General features: G+C 35.0%; 1 pseudogene; it reads right to left on the reverse strand.

Moving 5' to 3' along the window:
• Position 1: 1 nt before the first annotated feature.
• LOC112035588 (protein TRIGALACTOSYLDIACYLGLYCEROL 2, chloroplastic-like) overlaps positions 2-16,528 on the reverse strand; it is a 38,617-nt pseudogene continuing 22,090 nt past the window's right edge.

Here is a 16,528-nt window from a genome sequence, read left to right on the forward strand (position 1 = left end):
TCAAAGCCTTTCTATGCAAATGCAACCAAAGGAAAATCCCAGAAAGGACAAACTTCAGTTTCTCCCTAATATGACAATGGAAGAACACCATTTTAACCATCTAAGTAACTGTCATAATCTGTTTCCCTATTTCCAACTTTCATTTGTCTTCACATTAGCCTGCTAAGGGACCTGACAAGTGCTTTCAAATTCTGTTTTGTAGCCTCATCACCCGTAAATCCCTGAATATCAGATCATATATTCTGCAATGGTGGTTGGACCGAGAAATGGAAATGTATAGAGAAGGGGAGAAATTAATAACTAAATAAATAAACACAGCTCACGACTTATAATCAGCAAAGATTTTAGGCAGTTTGTCAATATAGGATCTCACCTCAATGTTCTTCAAGGTAAAAAGCAGAGTTTGAATAGAATCCTGAATCAGTACAGTGTTCTCAAGGGTCATGATAGATGAATGTACCCTTCTGCACAAATAAAAATAAAAATTTTAAAATGGTTTCCTTTTCGGGGTAGGGAAGAGCGAAAGGGATTAGGATCTCTTTTCATGGCAAATGGCAAGGATCCTTTTCCGGGTATAAAGTGTTAGAAATTAGTTGGAATTTACTAAAACGGTAACCATGTGATACAAGATGTCAATACCTCTCAATTAATATTTATGTCCAAATTTATACATAAAATAAAGGTTGGACAATTCACCTCAATTCCTCACAGGATTCTGGTTAATTTATCAACGTCCTGTAGCAAACCACTATCACAAACTTCAGCCAGCAAAGGTTGAACATCTTCAGCCAGGGCTTTGATCTGAGACATAACTACAATAAAACTAAATAAGGTGCACAAGAATACATTAACGCTGATTACACAAATGGATCTTTCTTATTTATATAGATGCATGCACATGACATAACACACACACAAATTCAAATTTCTCCTGCATAATGAATTTTCTAAATATTGTTGAAGTTGCCAACTTGTCATGAATCTTAGCGCAATACATCAGGCACTGCTACCATGTCCCTGAAAAAAGCTAGGCTAAACTAGAACACTTCACCATTTTAGTTTTAACATGAATGATGAAACACAGTTATCTTACTTGCCATGATGTGGTTCTCTATGACAAACAAATAGACACAGCAACAGTTACAGACAATATAACTCAATATGCAAGGATCAGGTAAGCTTAAATGCAAGAGAAGATATGCTGGAAACGTGTCTAAAGTGTGTCAATATATCTAGAGTCATGAAAGATCTACTAACTTCTTCAACAGAACACTGACATTTCTCCAAGTGAGATTCCTTGAAGGATCACAGCCCCATTAAGCAACTTTTTAAATGACTGTTACCCATCTGATTTAATTACTTTTACCCCAATAACTAACTCTGGAAAATGTCCAAATGCTTCCCGTAAATAGCATAACTGTAGAACAATGAAGGCATTATATGTTCTCTTAAAGCCAAAGCCAAAGATGTCAGAAGTTCCCACTCACAATACGTCTTACACCTAATTTCTTGAAGAGTCTAACACACAATGCTCAAGAAGATAATTCTTGCTAGTGGACTCGTCAAACTTAGACGCAGATGGCAGACTAGGATGTTTATCTCATTTACACACTTTGTCAATTCCCTGAGGACAATAACCCTCCTAAACAATTTTGAAAATTTGATCTTGAAGAGGACTACAAGAATATAAATGGGTGAATTCCTCAAGGATTGTCTTAAATTGAGAAAATAATTGGACAAACAGGAAAGTTCTTAAAGAAATCAAGTTTTTAAGGGCCAAGACTGCAAACTCGAGATGTAACTTCCTTAACTATGTAACTTATACACTAGATTTTCAGTTTGTTTAATGCTCACTTCTATCTCCAGGAATATTCAACTGATTTGATGTTTCTGTGGCAATTTCTAAAGCTACTCTCACTCCATTCCACATATATTCAATTTAAGAATTGAACTCTTTTAAGTTTTGCAATAAATCCACTTTTCATATATCAAAAAGCTTCATCCATAATCTTTAAGGACTGCCCCATTGCCACATCTCTTTAGATATGTTTAAGGATGCAATTTGTTTCCTATGAGGTGCAATCTCGGCAGTGCGATCTTAGTAGTGCGATTTGGGGTTGGGGCAGTGCCATCTGGGTGGTGGTCCGATGGCTTGGCTTCTCTTCTAGCTCACTCTTCCTACTCTCTCTCTTTTTCTCTGGGGGTTTCTGAGTCCCAAAAAAGCATTTGAAGGTAAATGAGACGTGTAAATGATTTTCTAGGTCAATGGGCTCATTTTATGGTCAAAGTTTAAGATTTTCAATTTATATGTACACCCAAACACATATGTGTAAAATATTTTCCCAATTTCTTTTTTTTTTTTTTTGGGTGAAAAGGTAAATTCATTAAAGACTAAAAAAGATTACAAAGGCGGGGGTAAACAATACCCCAAGAGTCTGCCATAAGTTGGTACTTAATACAATCCGGGGGGTGGGGGTGGATAACAAAATCTAAATGGGATTGATGCCCTTCTTTCGCCAAAAGATCCGCGCATTGGTTACCCTCACGGTGGATGTGCTTGAGATGAACTTCCTCAAAAAGTGAGAGGAGGAACCTGCAATCAATTATTACGGCACTAAAGGGGTGGGTGGTGTCCTGCATTGAGTAATCAGCGGAAAAGAAATTTGCGATGACACTAGCGTTAACTTCTACTAAAAGTTTACGAATATTAAGGTTTCTAGCGAGGGTAAGGTCATCATGAAGACCCCAAAGCTCTACCGCCATGGAGTGGGTGCGGCCAATCTTCCTAGTGCAGCTACTAATCCATCTGCCATGAGAGTCCTGAATGATTCCACCAGCACAAGCATCACCTGGATTGTTTCGGACTGAGCCATCGGTATTAAGCTTAAAGAAGCCATGGGGAGGGGGGGGTCCAACCAATATGCATGGTGGTCTTAGAGGTGGTGTCGTGCTTAGGAGGGAGGGCAAAATAAAGGTCTATGGAGATGGCGTTGATTTTTTTAAGGATGGTGTGGCTGTCGAACTGGATAGCCTCCATGACCGTTTTGTTTCTAGCGGACTAGATAGACCAAGCCGCAATGGGGAAAAGGGTAGGCCAAGGAGTGATGCCTGGGTCTGGGATAAGTTGGAAGGACGCTGTCATGCTGCGAATCCAGTTGAAGGTTGAGCTGGAATGAAAGTAGGGAGGGATGGGAGTGCTGCCGAAGAGAGTGGACCATATTGGGGTGACACGAGGACAGTCTCTAAGAATGTGGAGAGTAGTTTCCTGGCTCGTAAGGCAGAAGGGGCAAAGGTCATCGTGTAGAATGTGTCTGGAGTGGAGATTGCCCTTGGTGGGGAGTCTACCATGGCAAGCCAGCCAAAGAAAAGTAATGACTCTGGGAAGTGTAGGAACCTTCCAAAACCATTTCCATGAGCAGGTTGCATGGCTCGCAACGGAGTTACTAGAAATGGTGTAGGCTGATTTTGGATTGAAGGTGCCATTCGTGGAGTAGTTCCAAGAGAGGAGATCATCCTGGTCCAATGAGAGTGGCTTGGGAGTGGCACGGATAGTGTCAACAACGTGGTGAGGTAGGACGAAAAGAAGAGTGTGGAGTGACCATTGTCCTTGGTGGTCCCATACTTCTCTCACCCTTAAGTTGTCGCCATCCCTGTCGAGTGGGCCATGAATCAAGCTTCTCAAGGGCCCATCTCCCATCCAGTTGTCATGCTAGAAGCGAGTGGAGGAACCATTACGAAGCAACCACCTTGAACTGCTATCACAAATGCTTTTGGCTTGACAAAGGCTGGCCCAAGTAGGAAAGGTACGTTTGGAGAAGGCTGGGTGAGAATATTTTTTTCCTGAATATTAAGGCATGCAAGCTATCTGAATGGTCTAAACGTCCCAAAGGCGTTTGGCTAGAAGTGCCTTGTTTCTGTGGATGCTTATTTTAATGCCAAGACCACCCGCGGCTTTGGGGAGAGTGACAGAGTTCCAGTTCAAAAGGTGGATCCTTCTCTTAGTTGTGGAGTCTCCCTATAAGAAGTTCTTATTAATTTTGTCGATCTCTTTGCAAACCTTGGAGGGGAGCATGGTGTTCTGCATAATGTGCATGGGAATGGCAATGGTGACTGCCGAGATAAGGGTGAGGCGGCCAGCAAGAGAGAGGGCCAAAGCCTTCCAATTAGCTAGTTTGGAGCGGAGCTTATCGATGAGGAAATTAAAGGCTCTTGTGTTCCGCTTACTGGTGAGGATGGGGATGCTGAGATATTTTCCAAAGTCGCTGCAAGCTCTCATACCAAGCTCTCTATCGGCAGTAGAGATATTATCCAGAGAGGTATGGGGAGAGAAGTAAATATTGGATTTTGAGAGATTTATTTTCTGCCCCGAAAGAGAGCAGAATTTTTCAAGCGTGTTTTTGATGGTTAGGCAGTTTCGTTTGTAGGCTTTAGCAAAAAGAATGAGGCCGTCTGCGAAGAAAAGGTGAGAGAAGGTTGGGCCATCTCTCGAGGTTCTAATCCCTGACCATGAGTGACTTTACACAGTATGAGTCGGGCAAGGTACTCCATACAAATAATGAAGATGTAGGGCGAAAGGGGGTCTCCTTATCTGATGCCTCTAGAAGGGAGGAAGTAGTTCAGGCTTTCCCGTTAATTAGGACCGAAAGGCTAGTGGAGGAAATGCAGGACATAATAAGCTTAATTCAGTTCAGGGAAATTGAAGAAGCTTAGGATATGCTTGATAAAACCCCATTCAAGTCTGTCAAAGGCTTTTTCAAGGTCTATTTTGAGTGCCATGAGGCCCTGCTTACTATTTAAGATGGACATGGTGTGAATGAGCTCCTGAGCGAAGATGACATTGTCACTTGCTTTTTGTCCAGGGATGAAGCTAGCTTGGAAGGGATGTATGAGATCGTCTAGGTGAGGTTTTAATCTCTAAAACAATATCTTAGTGATCGTCTTGTAGATGGTGTTGTAAAGACTGATGGGGCGAAATTGGTGAATGGTTTCGGGTTTGCTAACTTTCGGGATGAGGCAGATGAGAGTGGTATTTAAGTTGGGGGGTATTTTCCTAGCCAAGAAAATGTCCTTAATGCGAGAAGTGATAGAATGTCCAACAATGTTCCAAAACCTTTGAAAGAAGATGGGGTGGAAGCCATCCGGTCCAGGAGCTTTATACGGTTGAAAAGAGAAGATAGCCCTTTTTATTTCACAATCCATGACCTCACCCGAGATTGCTTGGAGGACATGCGGGTCTGGTCATGAAACGACTTGACCGAGTCTTATCCAATCCCCAATGGAAACTCCTCTACGATGAAACCACCATCCTCCAATCATCACCCTATCCTCATTGATACTCACCCTACTACCTTCCACTTTGGTCCACGACCTTTTCGCTTGGAAACAATGTGGTTTAACGACCCTTCCTTCCCTAACCTCGTCAGAGACTCTTGGAATGCTCACCCAAATGAAATTGCTTTGGCCCTCATGGATTTCACTCAGTGGGTCAAGTCTTGGAATCGAAACTCTTTTGGCAACATCATATACTATATATAATAGTAGAAGTCTTTTCTTGCAATTAAGGAGGTGCTGCCATGTAAAAAAAAAATACCCATCTAAAATTCAGCCACGTATAAGTCAAAAAGCGATAAATTATGTTGTTTGGCAATCTACACACCCTTTGATAGTTTATGAGTATATAAAAAAGATGGTTAAAATAAAATAAAAAAGGCTTGCAACTAAAAAAACACGAGCGATACAGAGAAAGGGAAGGAGAAAAAAAGAAGCTTGCGATACAGGGGAGAGACAGAGTTCGTACGGCCGGCCATCACCATCCCTTGCCAGACTTAAACCACCAGAACCGGCACCGGTAACCTAATGGTGCATGCAGGAATTGAGATACGGAGATAGAGAGAACTACCACCGGTAATTTTTTTTCCACTTTCTTTCTTAGATCTAGGAATGAAATATGAATTAGTTTTGAGAAATTTGGTTGGATTGATTTTTATTTAGGTATTTGGGTTACATTTGGTTTTGATTTTAAAAGAGAAGAGAGAAATTACTGAAAGGATGCATTGTTAATAGTGATGTGTTGTTAAGGCACAGGGGAGAAAGACAGACATCTCATGGTTGGCACTACCGTCGGCCTCCAACCACAAGGAAACTTTATTTCTTCTGCCGTCACACCGCCAGAGCCATTATTGGGTAGGTTCCTTTAACTCTCTGTTGATTTATTTCAAGTATAAATTCACTATGCGATCTCGACTGCACTCTTTGTTTATGTTTCTTTATTTATTTCTGGGTTTATAGGTGGAAAGGCCAAGCCTTTGAGGCAACCCAAAGTCTAAGAAGAATGGGTATAGTTAGGTCTATTTTTCCCTTTATTGAAATCTCTTTCAATTTGTGTTTCAAAGTTTGTAGTTTTAATGGATTGGTACTTTGGGTATCTATCTACTTATTACAATAACTTCATTTCTTTTGCATATAAACTTTTCAGCTTTATTTATTATTTCAACTCTATCATGTTATGTATCAATTATTTACACTTTACAGAATCCTCATACCTAAGGTTAATACTTTAATTTTTTTTTTCATTGTACTTTTTATTTTTGCATCTATATTCTACCATAATTGGTTCTCTCTTTTATGTAGAAAGATGTGGAGGGCAAAGGCAAAGGAAATGAAGACCTAGACAATTCATTGCAAAATAGGTATGTTCCTAGATAATAATTCATAATGTATTATAATGAAACTTGAGTTCTTTTAGCACAAATAGTATCAACAGATTGGTAATTGACTTAAAAATTGGCATGCATGATTTATGTTAGAAAAACATTAGATTTAATAAATAACTTGGTCAATTAGGAATCACACCAAAGCTCTAAGTGTTGCTACTCACACTAGGTGAATATTAAACATTATTCAAATTCTTTATTTATCTTGGTGTGTGTGTTACATTGGTGTTTCAACATTTGATAGCAGTACTATATGCTTACAAAAAAGTTATTTTTTGTGTTTGATTTAGTTAAAAGATATGTAACTATAAACCTCTATTATTATTGTTTTATGAACTATAAACCTCTATCATAAAAGTTTAGTGGTTTGTCATTCACATTAGAATGTCTAATTATCAAGAATTAGGTAGAGTGGGAAGAGTTAATCACCATGTAGTTTGCATTGCTCTATACTAGAAGAAGGATTTCAATTTGGTTATATACATGTTGCTTTAAAGAATTTAAGTTGCAATTAAATTTTTGTTGAATGGTTATGATCTGCATGATCACTTTCTTTAATAATGATATCTTGATCGTGGATGCAAGCTAATGATAATCTGGTATTGCATACTTTCTTGACATTTGGTTTCGATCGATGCTAATTTCTATGTTCATTAATTCTTGAGCATATTATTTACAACCTAATCTTGGAATGGTGTATCTTGAATACTTGGACTACTATGTTCTAGGTGTTTAGTGATCTTTATATGATTGAAGGTTCTAATGTTGCATATATTTTACTCTTTTTACAAGGTGGGCATAAGTCACTTCCATGCAACTTTGAAGGCATCATGCACAAGAGAATATATAATATTCCAATTGAACCTCAACATAAAACTTCAGATGAAAGTGCAGTAAAAGCGAGTTATTATTTTTAACCACTCCTTTTTAATTATCATTTGCCGTATGCTCTTTGCGACTTTGCACACTGTTCTGCTTCTTCTCTGCAAAACCTTCCCAATGTCAGCATAGCTTTACCATGGTTGCTTTTTCTATTCAAATTACCATATAACCTTTTTAGTATGTTTATAATTTATTTAAAAGCTGCTGAATCAGTGAGGGTTCTTCTTGGATTATTATTGTTAATTGATGAGTTGATTCTCTTTCTTGGATGCTTTTGTTTTAATTACTATGGTCCTATCCCTTCTCTATGACAGTGACGTGTCAAAAATAAAACTGAAACGCCACACCCAAAGAAACAAAACCAGTCATTCTACCATTTTTTTCTACCATTTGAAGAGGAATGAAAAACAAAACATCTCATGCAGGGGAAGATAGAAAGACATCTCAGGCTAGCACCACCAACAAACAACTTCCGTCACCACTGTACTGCTAGAATTGTCACCAAGTGAATTTTTTTTTTTTTTTTTTTTTTTTTTTTCTTTGTATTTTTGATTTTTAATAATTAAATAACAAAAACTTGCAATAGCTATTGTTTATGTTTACGTATTTGTTTGGTTTTGATTGAGGCATTTGGGCTAAATATGGTTTTGATAAAGGATTTTGTTTATCTTATTTTATTTATTTATTTTTTTAAGAAAGATTGCTTATTGTAATTGATTGCGCCTTGAATTTTACATATGCTGTGATTATTAGATTACCAAAATCTTCTCATTTTTTTCTCTGATTTTTAATTCAGTTACTTCTTCATTCTGCAACTTGTGAAATGATTTGGTTTTGCTTGGAAATATTTGGATTCATTTTTTTAGGGTATTCCAAACTTATAATTCAAAGGCTACAATATTTACATTGTTTTAATAGCTGGGCTTCTAATTGATATACATCAAATTTATCTTAACTGTGTTAACAGTGTTTGCATGATTGTTGGCTGAATTCTATAGCATGATACGTGTTTGACAAAATTTATGGACTTGCATTTTATTCCCTTTGTATTATGTTGTTTAGAAAATATATACTTATAAAACAAATCCTTTGACTTTTAATACCATTAAGATGATTACACTATTGACTCATAAAATAAATGCCTACAAAAGAGTAGGCAAAGGATAGCCCATAGCTGTATGATGCCAATTACTATCTATTCATCCTTGGATCTTCTTCTTTGTTTTATTTTTTTTGGTAATATTTTTGAAATATTCCTAGAGCAATACCCCCAAACCACAGCCACCACCTTATACTCTGAAGGGCTAGAGCTGCCGTTGTACAAAAAGGAACATTACAATAATCTACTTATTTACTTTGATTTTGAGGAAACATTTAAAATATAAATGAAAACATGGAAAAGTGTACCAACAGAAGTTTTACATAAATAACTTTTTAGAGTAAACTTACTTGAATTAAGATGCTTACTTCCAGATATACCTTATTGTGCACCTTTGATTTTTGTAGAGAATTTTCATGTTGATGATCAAGACATATCTTGGTTTGGGGAAAAATTACAGTTGCACTTTTAATGGTTTTCAACTTACTATGAATATGAATTAGTATAAATGTCTCCACATCTTTATTCATTTAATCTTCAATTGCATAAGAAAGTTAAGCATAAAGTATGTAATTTGGATATATTTTACATATTTTGATAAATCGTTTGTCTTAAATGTCAAACATTGTAAGAAACAAAAAATTTTGTTATAGGAAAACCAAAGGTTGACAACTCGTCAACAACCAAAAAATAGAAGTAGCAGAAACCTTAACTAATAATTCTTCATTTGCTTCTCTCGTAACTGTTGAAGCTCTAAAATGCCAATTCAAATGCGTCACAAATATCGAAAAGGCAACTACACTGAAAGCATCAAAGAACAAAAACAATTAAAGAAAGACACAAGAAAAACTTAGTACAAATTATATATATGCTGCTATTTTGTAATTGTTGTGATATAATATTAATGTATTTAGAGTTTCACATTGGTTGATTTTGATAGACTTAAACTGCAATATGCTACTTCTAGAATTTTATTGTATAGTATAAACTACACACCTATAATTGCAATAATTCTTCTACTATAGACTTGATTGTATTGTATAGATGACAATCATATAACTTACAAATCTTACATGTTTGAATATGACTAACATATCAAAGTTGTGAATCTTAAGGTTTTTGTCTTGGTTTGTTTCAGATTGTAATATTTGCAACAATTGTGGTAATGAATTATTCTTTTGAAGATAACACCTCTTTTCTCTTATATTTCTTTGTTTCTTACATTGGTGGTAGTTACATTTGAAGAATTGTTTGAAATTTTGATGGTTACATACCTTTTTTTTTTTTTTTTTTTTTTTTTTTTAAATTTTGCTAATAGAACAACTTAATTTTTTATACATAATTTGTTTGATAAAATTACTGATCTTTTGTTTATTCTAAAATTCTTAATAAATGGCGGTGGAAGGGAAATAAGGAGCATGGTCTTGCAGGAGTAAATAAATGGTCCCTGCCTCCTATGTGCAATGTTGATGGTCCCTACCTCCTAGGTACTACCATTTTTTAAATATGGAGCATTGATTAATTATTGGAAAAACTTGTTTCTTTTAGAAACACACAAGCTCTTCAGGCAATTTTTTTTAAAAAAAAAAACAAAAAAATCATGATTTGTTCCTTTATTGTTATTATTTTGTGAGAATGCTTAAGATCTTTCATGAATGGATTGGTTTTCAAAATTTGAAATACAAGTTGCCTTGAGCAAAACTTTGACCAATCTCACCATGTTTTGATTGATATTAACAAAATTGAAAGGCAACCAAACTTTCATCAATTTCAACTGAATGCATGAGAATGCTTCAAATCTTCCTTATTATCCTGAAAAAAATGCTATCCATGGACAAATATAGACTTCAAGAATGCTTCAAATTGGCCAAATGAATATGAAGAAAGGTGCATCATGGACAACAATACCTAATCTTTCTCCCTCTCTTTTTGGTATCGGAACACCATTGTTTTATTTATTTTTTCTTTTTCTTTTGGGTTTTCAATTCTGGCAGATTATTATTGGAACACCAATGTTTGAAGAAATGCATAAACTGAACTTTGGATTGGATGTGTGGAACCCAATTGTTTATGCACGTACAATGCTATTTATAGATTTCTTTTAAATTTTGTTGTGAATTGTGATATCAATATTTGGTAAAGATATAATTTTTGTACATTAGTTCTTTGGAAATTTGGTTTTCTTTTTTAATATTGTGGTTTTATTTAAGTATATGTATGTGGAATTGGCCTATGTAATTTGGTTCTAAGTTTGTAATTATTGTAATGTTTATGGGAAATTCTTTTTTTGCCATTGTGAATTTGTTGTTGAAGACTTGCAGCCTTCAGATGGGATTATATATTTATGGTTAGGATAGTCCTTATTCATAACACAATATAATCCTCTGGCTAATATACTCCAAATCAGGTTCCAAACTATGACTAATGTAAATGTGTAGAAATTGTTTTAATGTACAAATGTGTTCCTTTTTTTTCATATTAATTTATTCACATTTATGCCTCAAAGTTGGGTGTTTATATTACTTATCAAAAAAAAAAAAAAAAAGGTTGGATGTTGATATTGATTTTGCTGCTTCATACAAGTACTAAAAACAACGTTGATTGTGTTGATGACTCTGTAGTTGACATCAAATGCTCTAATTTAGCTGATGTTACTGTTGAAAATTCTTTTGATGGTTCACAAGATAGTGAATCTTCTGAGTGCTTCAAATGCCCTTTAGAGAAGGTCATTCTTTCATTCCTTTGGCATAAAGTGTCTATAAAGATGTGGTTTGTTGCGGTTTCTTGCAACTCCAATATGTAAATGATTTAAAACTTTTAGTACTATCAAGTTTGCAACACAGCGGTTCACCAAGTAATATTGCTACAACAATTTGATTCTTTTTAGCTACTCTTTTTATTTTAGTGATTGTGACAACTAAAACAGGTCAGTATTTTAAGTTGCTGCCTCCTTTAAGTCCTTAGCAAACATTGATCAAATGTTATTACTTTATAATTAATATTTTGGTCTCTTTTGTAGTAAAACCAAAATGTCTTCTAGGAAGCAATTTCGTTAAATTATTAGTAGGTTATTTTACTAGAGTTCAAATTACCACTGAAAGGTCTAATAGTTTTTAATATACTTTTAGGCTTTTATTTATGACCTTCACAATGAGTTCCACTCATGATTTGCATGTCCTAAACTACTGAGAATGATGAAGCCATTGACGTACTACACTGTATTACTTTTGAAATGGTATGTGCTTAATAGCACTATGTATTCTTTCCCCATGGAGTTTAAGTTGCACCACTACTATGTTCCTGCTATTGATGTACAAGTCTATCATATTGAATTGCTGCATTATTCAAGAGCTATTGTTGCATTAAGGCTGCATCAATCAAGTGTTGCTGTTGTATTTAGTGGTGAAATACTCATTGACATACTGTAATAATTAATCAGTAGTTGAAATTTACAAGAGATGTGAAATGATTCCTCTTTTTTTTTTTTTCTTTTTTTTTTCTTTCTACACATTGTATAATACATTTGATTAATCAAATTTCTAATTATTCTCTTTTTTCTTTTCTTTTTTTCTTATTATTTCTTCCTTCTTTCCGGTTAAGTTACATTTTTAGGAAAACATTTAAAGAATATAAGTTGCTTTGTAAGAGTATCTACATTAATAGAACTAAAAATTTAGCTATTTGGCATCACAAAAAGTTACTTTATCTATTTTACCTGCTTACATGCTGCAGCAATAGATCTATTTTAGCTTTCAACACAATAAAATAATATAAACATCACAATAAAATAATATATTTACTACAATAAAATAATATATCCATTACAATAAATAACAATCACAACCACTCGCAACTGCTACTGTTGCCACTATTGCCGCCACCATCGCTGCTACCACCGACTCTTCCACCACCGCCGCCACATAATAGCAAATAATCGCTTAGAGTTAACAAGTGATTTTTTTAACCTTAAATTATACTTATACATTTTTTTTTATTAAAACAATTTCTCAATCATCATGATAGCAAATAAGAAACTAGAGTAACAATAATATTTTATTTTAATCTCAAATTATATATATACAAATTTATCTTTTGACTAAATTTTTTTTTTCAATTGTCATGATAGCCTATTATCGTCTCAATTGTCCGGAAGCAATCTTGGAACAATGTGAACTATGAAAGATAGGAACTTTATAAGAAAACATATAAAATATGGAGCTCTAACACATTAATATCATTATTTGACCTAGGTAACCCAAAAAATGCATGTTATATCCAGAGATCACATGATGCTACTACCTCCAAAATAATAGTAGGCTCACAAATATGACCACAATATTGAAATTTCCATGCAGATGGACAATTTTTCCACTTTCAATGCTTGCAATAAATTGAACCTAACATACCTGGAAAACCTCGGCGTTCGCCATGAGCTAACAGTCTAGCAATATCTACATTGTTTTGGCTTTCTCAAGTATTCCTCAGAAAAAATATCAATTACTGCAGTAACAAATTTTTTCAAACTTTCTAATGCAGTAGTTTCTCCAATCTGCACATATTCATCTATCAAATCACCCGATACTCCATACGCAAGCACTCTAAGTGCAGCAGTTATCTTTTGTAATGAAGATAAACCAAGTTTGTTGGCACTATTTTTTTTTTTTTTGGACAAAGTAAGAGTCATGAACTTCTACCTTAGATTGAATATGGAGAAAAAAAGAACACTTCATCCGAAATCTCCTACGAAATAAAGTGGGTGAATATATTGGTGTTGGAGCAAAATAATCAAGAACAAGCCTCTCATGGCCTACCAAATGATTACGTTGGATAGAGCGACGACGTTTAGGTTGTGATGTTTCCATAACAAGTTCTTCGATTATCTCACCCTCATCTGAGTCATCAAGAAGCAACCTGCGAAACAAAGAGCGATTCATGGATGCAACCTTCAAGACAATTGGAAAGCAATTATTACTATAGATGCAAGATTAAAGTCAAGTGACATAAGCCATAACAAAATGAATATAACCAATTCACGCACAATTCACAACACAAAGAAGATGAACAATAAATTTAAAGGTTTATACACACATCTAGTTTAAGATTAAAGTCAAGTGACATAAGCCACTACAAAATAAATATAACCAATTCACGCACAAGTCACAACACAAACAAGATGAACAATAAATTTAAAGGTTTATACATACATCTAATTTAAGATTAAAGTCAAGTGACATAAGCTGCTACAAAATACATAAGTTACTACCAAACTACATAAAGGCCTACATAAGCCACTACAAAATACATAAAAGCCTAAGTTACATCCAAAATGCAATCAAGCCCATTAATTACATGAACTTCGTCTTGCCATGATTTCCTCTTAGAGTTGTTCATAAAAAGCTTTTTGTGCTTCAGTCAAGCCACTTGTATCTTTCATCATGATTCTCTCCTCCTCTAACATATATTGCATCTCAAATTTTTTCTTCTCAATCATGACTCTTTCCTTCTCAATCGTAAGTTTTTCCCTCTCAATAAATATTTTTTCCTCTTCCAATCAAGTTACCTCCTCAATAAATTTCAATTTCTTGGTTAAATACTCCCCTGCATCTTTTCCGATGGCTTTCTTCCTTCGGTTGGCCTTTTCGGCCTTCCTACCAGTTGGCCTCTCAAAATTGGAAATGTCACCGAGTCCGAACCCATAATCCCCTTCGCCAATAGATGTTGACTTCGGAGTTTGAGGCACTGATGCTCTCGATCTTCCATTAGGATCGACAGACTTTGGTTGGTCCTTTAACATGAGCCAACAATGTTCAAGAAGAAAGGGTTTCTAGAAGGTTTCTTTATACAAAGCCTTCGCATTGGTAATCTAAAAAAAATTAAAAGAAATATAACATGATTAGTATCTTCAAACTATTGGTGAATGGGTATGTTAACACTATTGCAATATAATTTATACCTTATCTTGTTCGGTTATACCACTTTGATGATGTGCATTAACTTTAGCCATGCACTTAGTAAACTTATTTGTCTTTTCACTAATCATTCCCCAACGACTTATCAAGGAGATAGCAGTACGTGTGGTATTGGATGTATTGTACTGCGTGAAATATTCCCAAACTTTTTGACGAAATGTATTTTGTGTTTGTTCATTACTGTGTATGGCATCAACACTAGTATTGAGCCATGTTGACACTAGGAGTTGTTCTTCCTCTACACTAAAGTTAGAGTCCTGTTTTCCTTTTGTAGAAGAAGCATTTTCAACTTGAGGTGGAGAATCAGAAACTGACATAGGAGTATTTTGAGATGTTCCCAAAAGTTGTGAGTCAATTTCTATATCCCCATTCATGATACTTGTGTAATATGTTAGGTCTCTACGTGACTCCATAAAATTAGAAAAAAAAAATGTAAACTTTCTTGCACACAAAAAATTCCCAAACTAACATGTATATCAAAACTTGAAATACTTAGAATTATAACATTAGAACACGATTATACATAAATATTTAATTTGATATGTAGCTTAATCCCACTGATAAAGAAAACAACAAATTCATTTTTGAGCATCTCAAAACCAAACTAACAAATTCTCATTAAAATGACCACAAGAAATCTTTTTTGTGTGCTTCTATTTCTAGTTTTGTGTAACAAAACATAAAACTAGGACAAGAACTTCTATTACAAGAAAACCACACAACAGATTCCCGCAAACAGAAAATTCCCAATACATTCCAATCCTCAGCTCACAAAAAATATTATATGAATCAAAACTAAGTGACTCACAACTCATTGAAATAAGGCATGAAGCAAAAAAAGAAAAAAAAAAAAGAAAAAGAAAAAAAAAGAAGGTAGTAAGTAAGTTTCTGTCCATTCATGGATGCTCTGAGATCAAATGATAGAACTTTTCATTGAGCAAGAACAACCAAAAAATTATTGCATCTAAAATAATGAACTGAAAGAACAAGAAAAAGAAATCATTGACCACATTGCTAGTTATCTCAGTTTTGTCTCCTGAATCCCCAAGCTGAAATGGAAAATAAGGGACACCCGTTCCAGCAGAGAACAAAATATCCATCCTTTTCTTTGATGTTATACCCAAATCAAAAATCCCAAGCATGTAGATGAAGAAGACAGAGACAATTGACTTGAAGTGGATCGGCGAAAGAGAAGTGATTGGTGGCGTGGGTCTGAAGCTGATTGGCGGCTTAGGAGTTCGACTAAGTGGGTTGGCTGGTGGGTCGGTGACGTTGAGGATCGAGTGGGCCGTTGGCAGTGAAACAGAGAGGTGAGAGTTTGAGAGAGTGAACTTGAGAGAGTTTTAAGGGAAGAGAGATGAGAGCTTCAGAGAGTTGAGAGTGACACTAAGCGAGAGGCACAGTGAGAATAAACGAATATAAAAAAATAAACAATCATATGTATTTTAATCCGGCTTGAGAATAAAATATTTTTTAGCTCTCAGCTACAGTGCACAACCATACATAGTTGTGCACTATAGCAATGAAGGTAAAAATTTTACCTTTAGCTCCACTGCTGCAAGCCTCTTTTTTGTGTAGTGGTGCTAAAAATAGTTTTTTAGCTTTTTAATACCATTGTTGCGAGTGCTCTAAGGAATACATTTAAAGATAATATTGCTACAACAATTTGATTCTTTTTAGCTATTCTTTTTATTTTAGTGATTGTGACAACTAAAACAGGTCAGTATTTTAAGTTGCTGCCTCCTTTAAGTCCTTAGCTTTTTAGCTTTTTATGTGTAGTGGTTCACCAAGTAATATTGCTACAACAATTTGATTCTTTTTAGCTACTCTTTTTATTTTAGTGATTGTGAAAACTAAAACAGGTT

The sequence above is a fragment of the Quercus suber genome, unplaced genomic scaffold, assembly GCF_002906115.3.
Source record: "Quercus suber isolate HL8 unplaced genomic scaffold, Cork oak 2.0 scaffold_45, whole genome shotgun sequence".
Lineage (NCBI taxonomy): Eukaryota > Viridiplantae > Streptophyta > Magnoliopsida > Fagales > Fagaceae > Quercus > Quercus suber.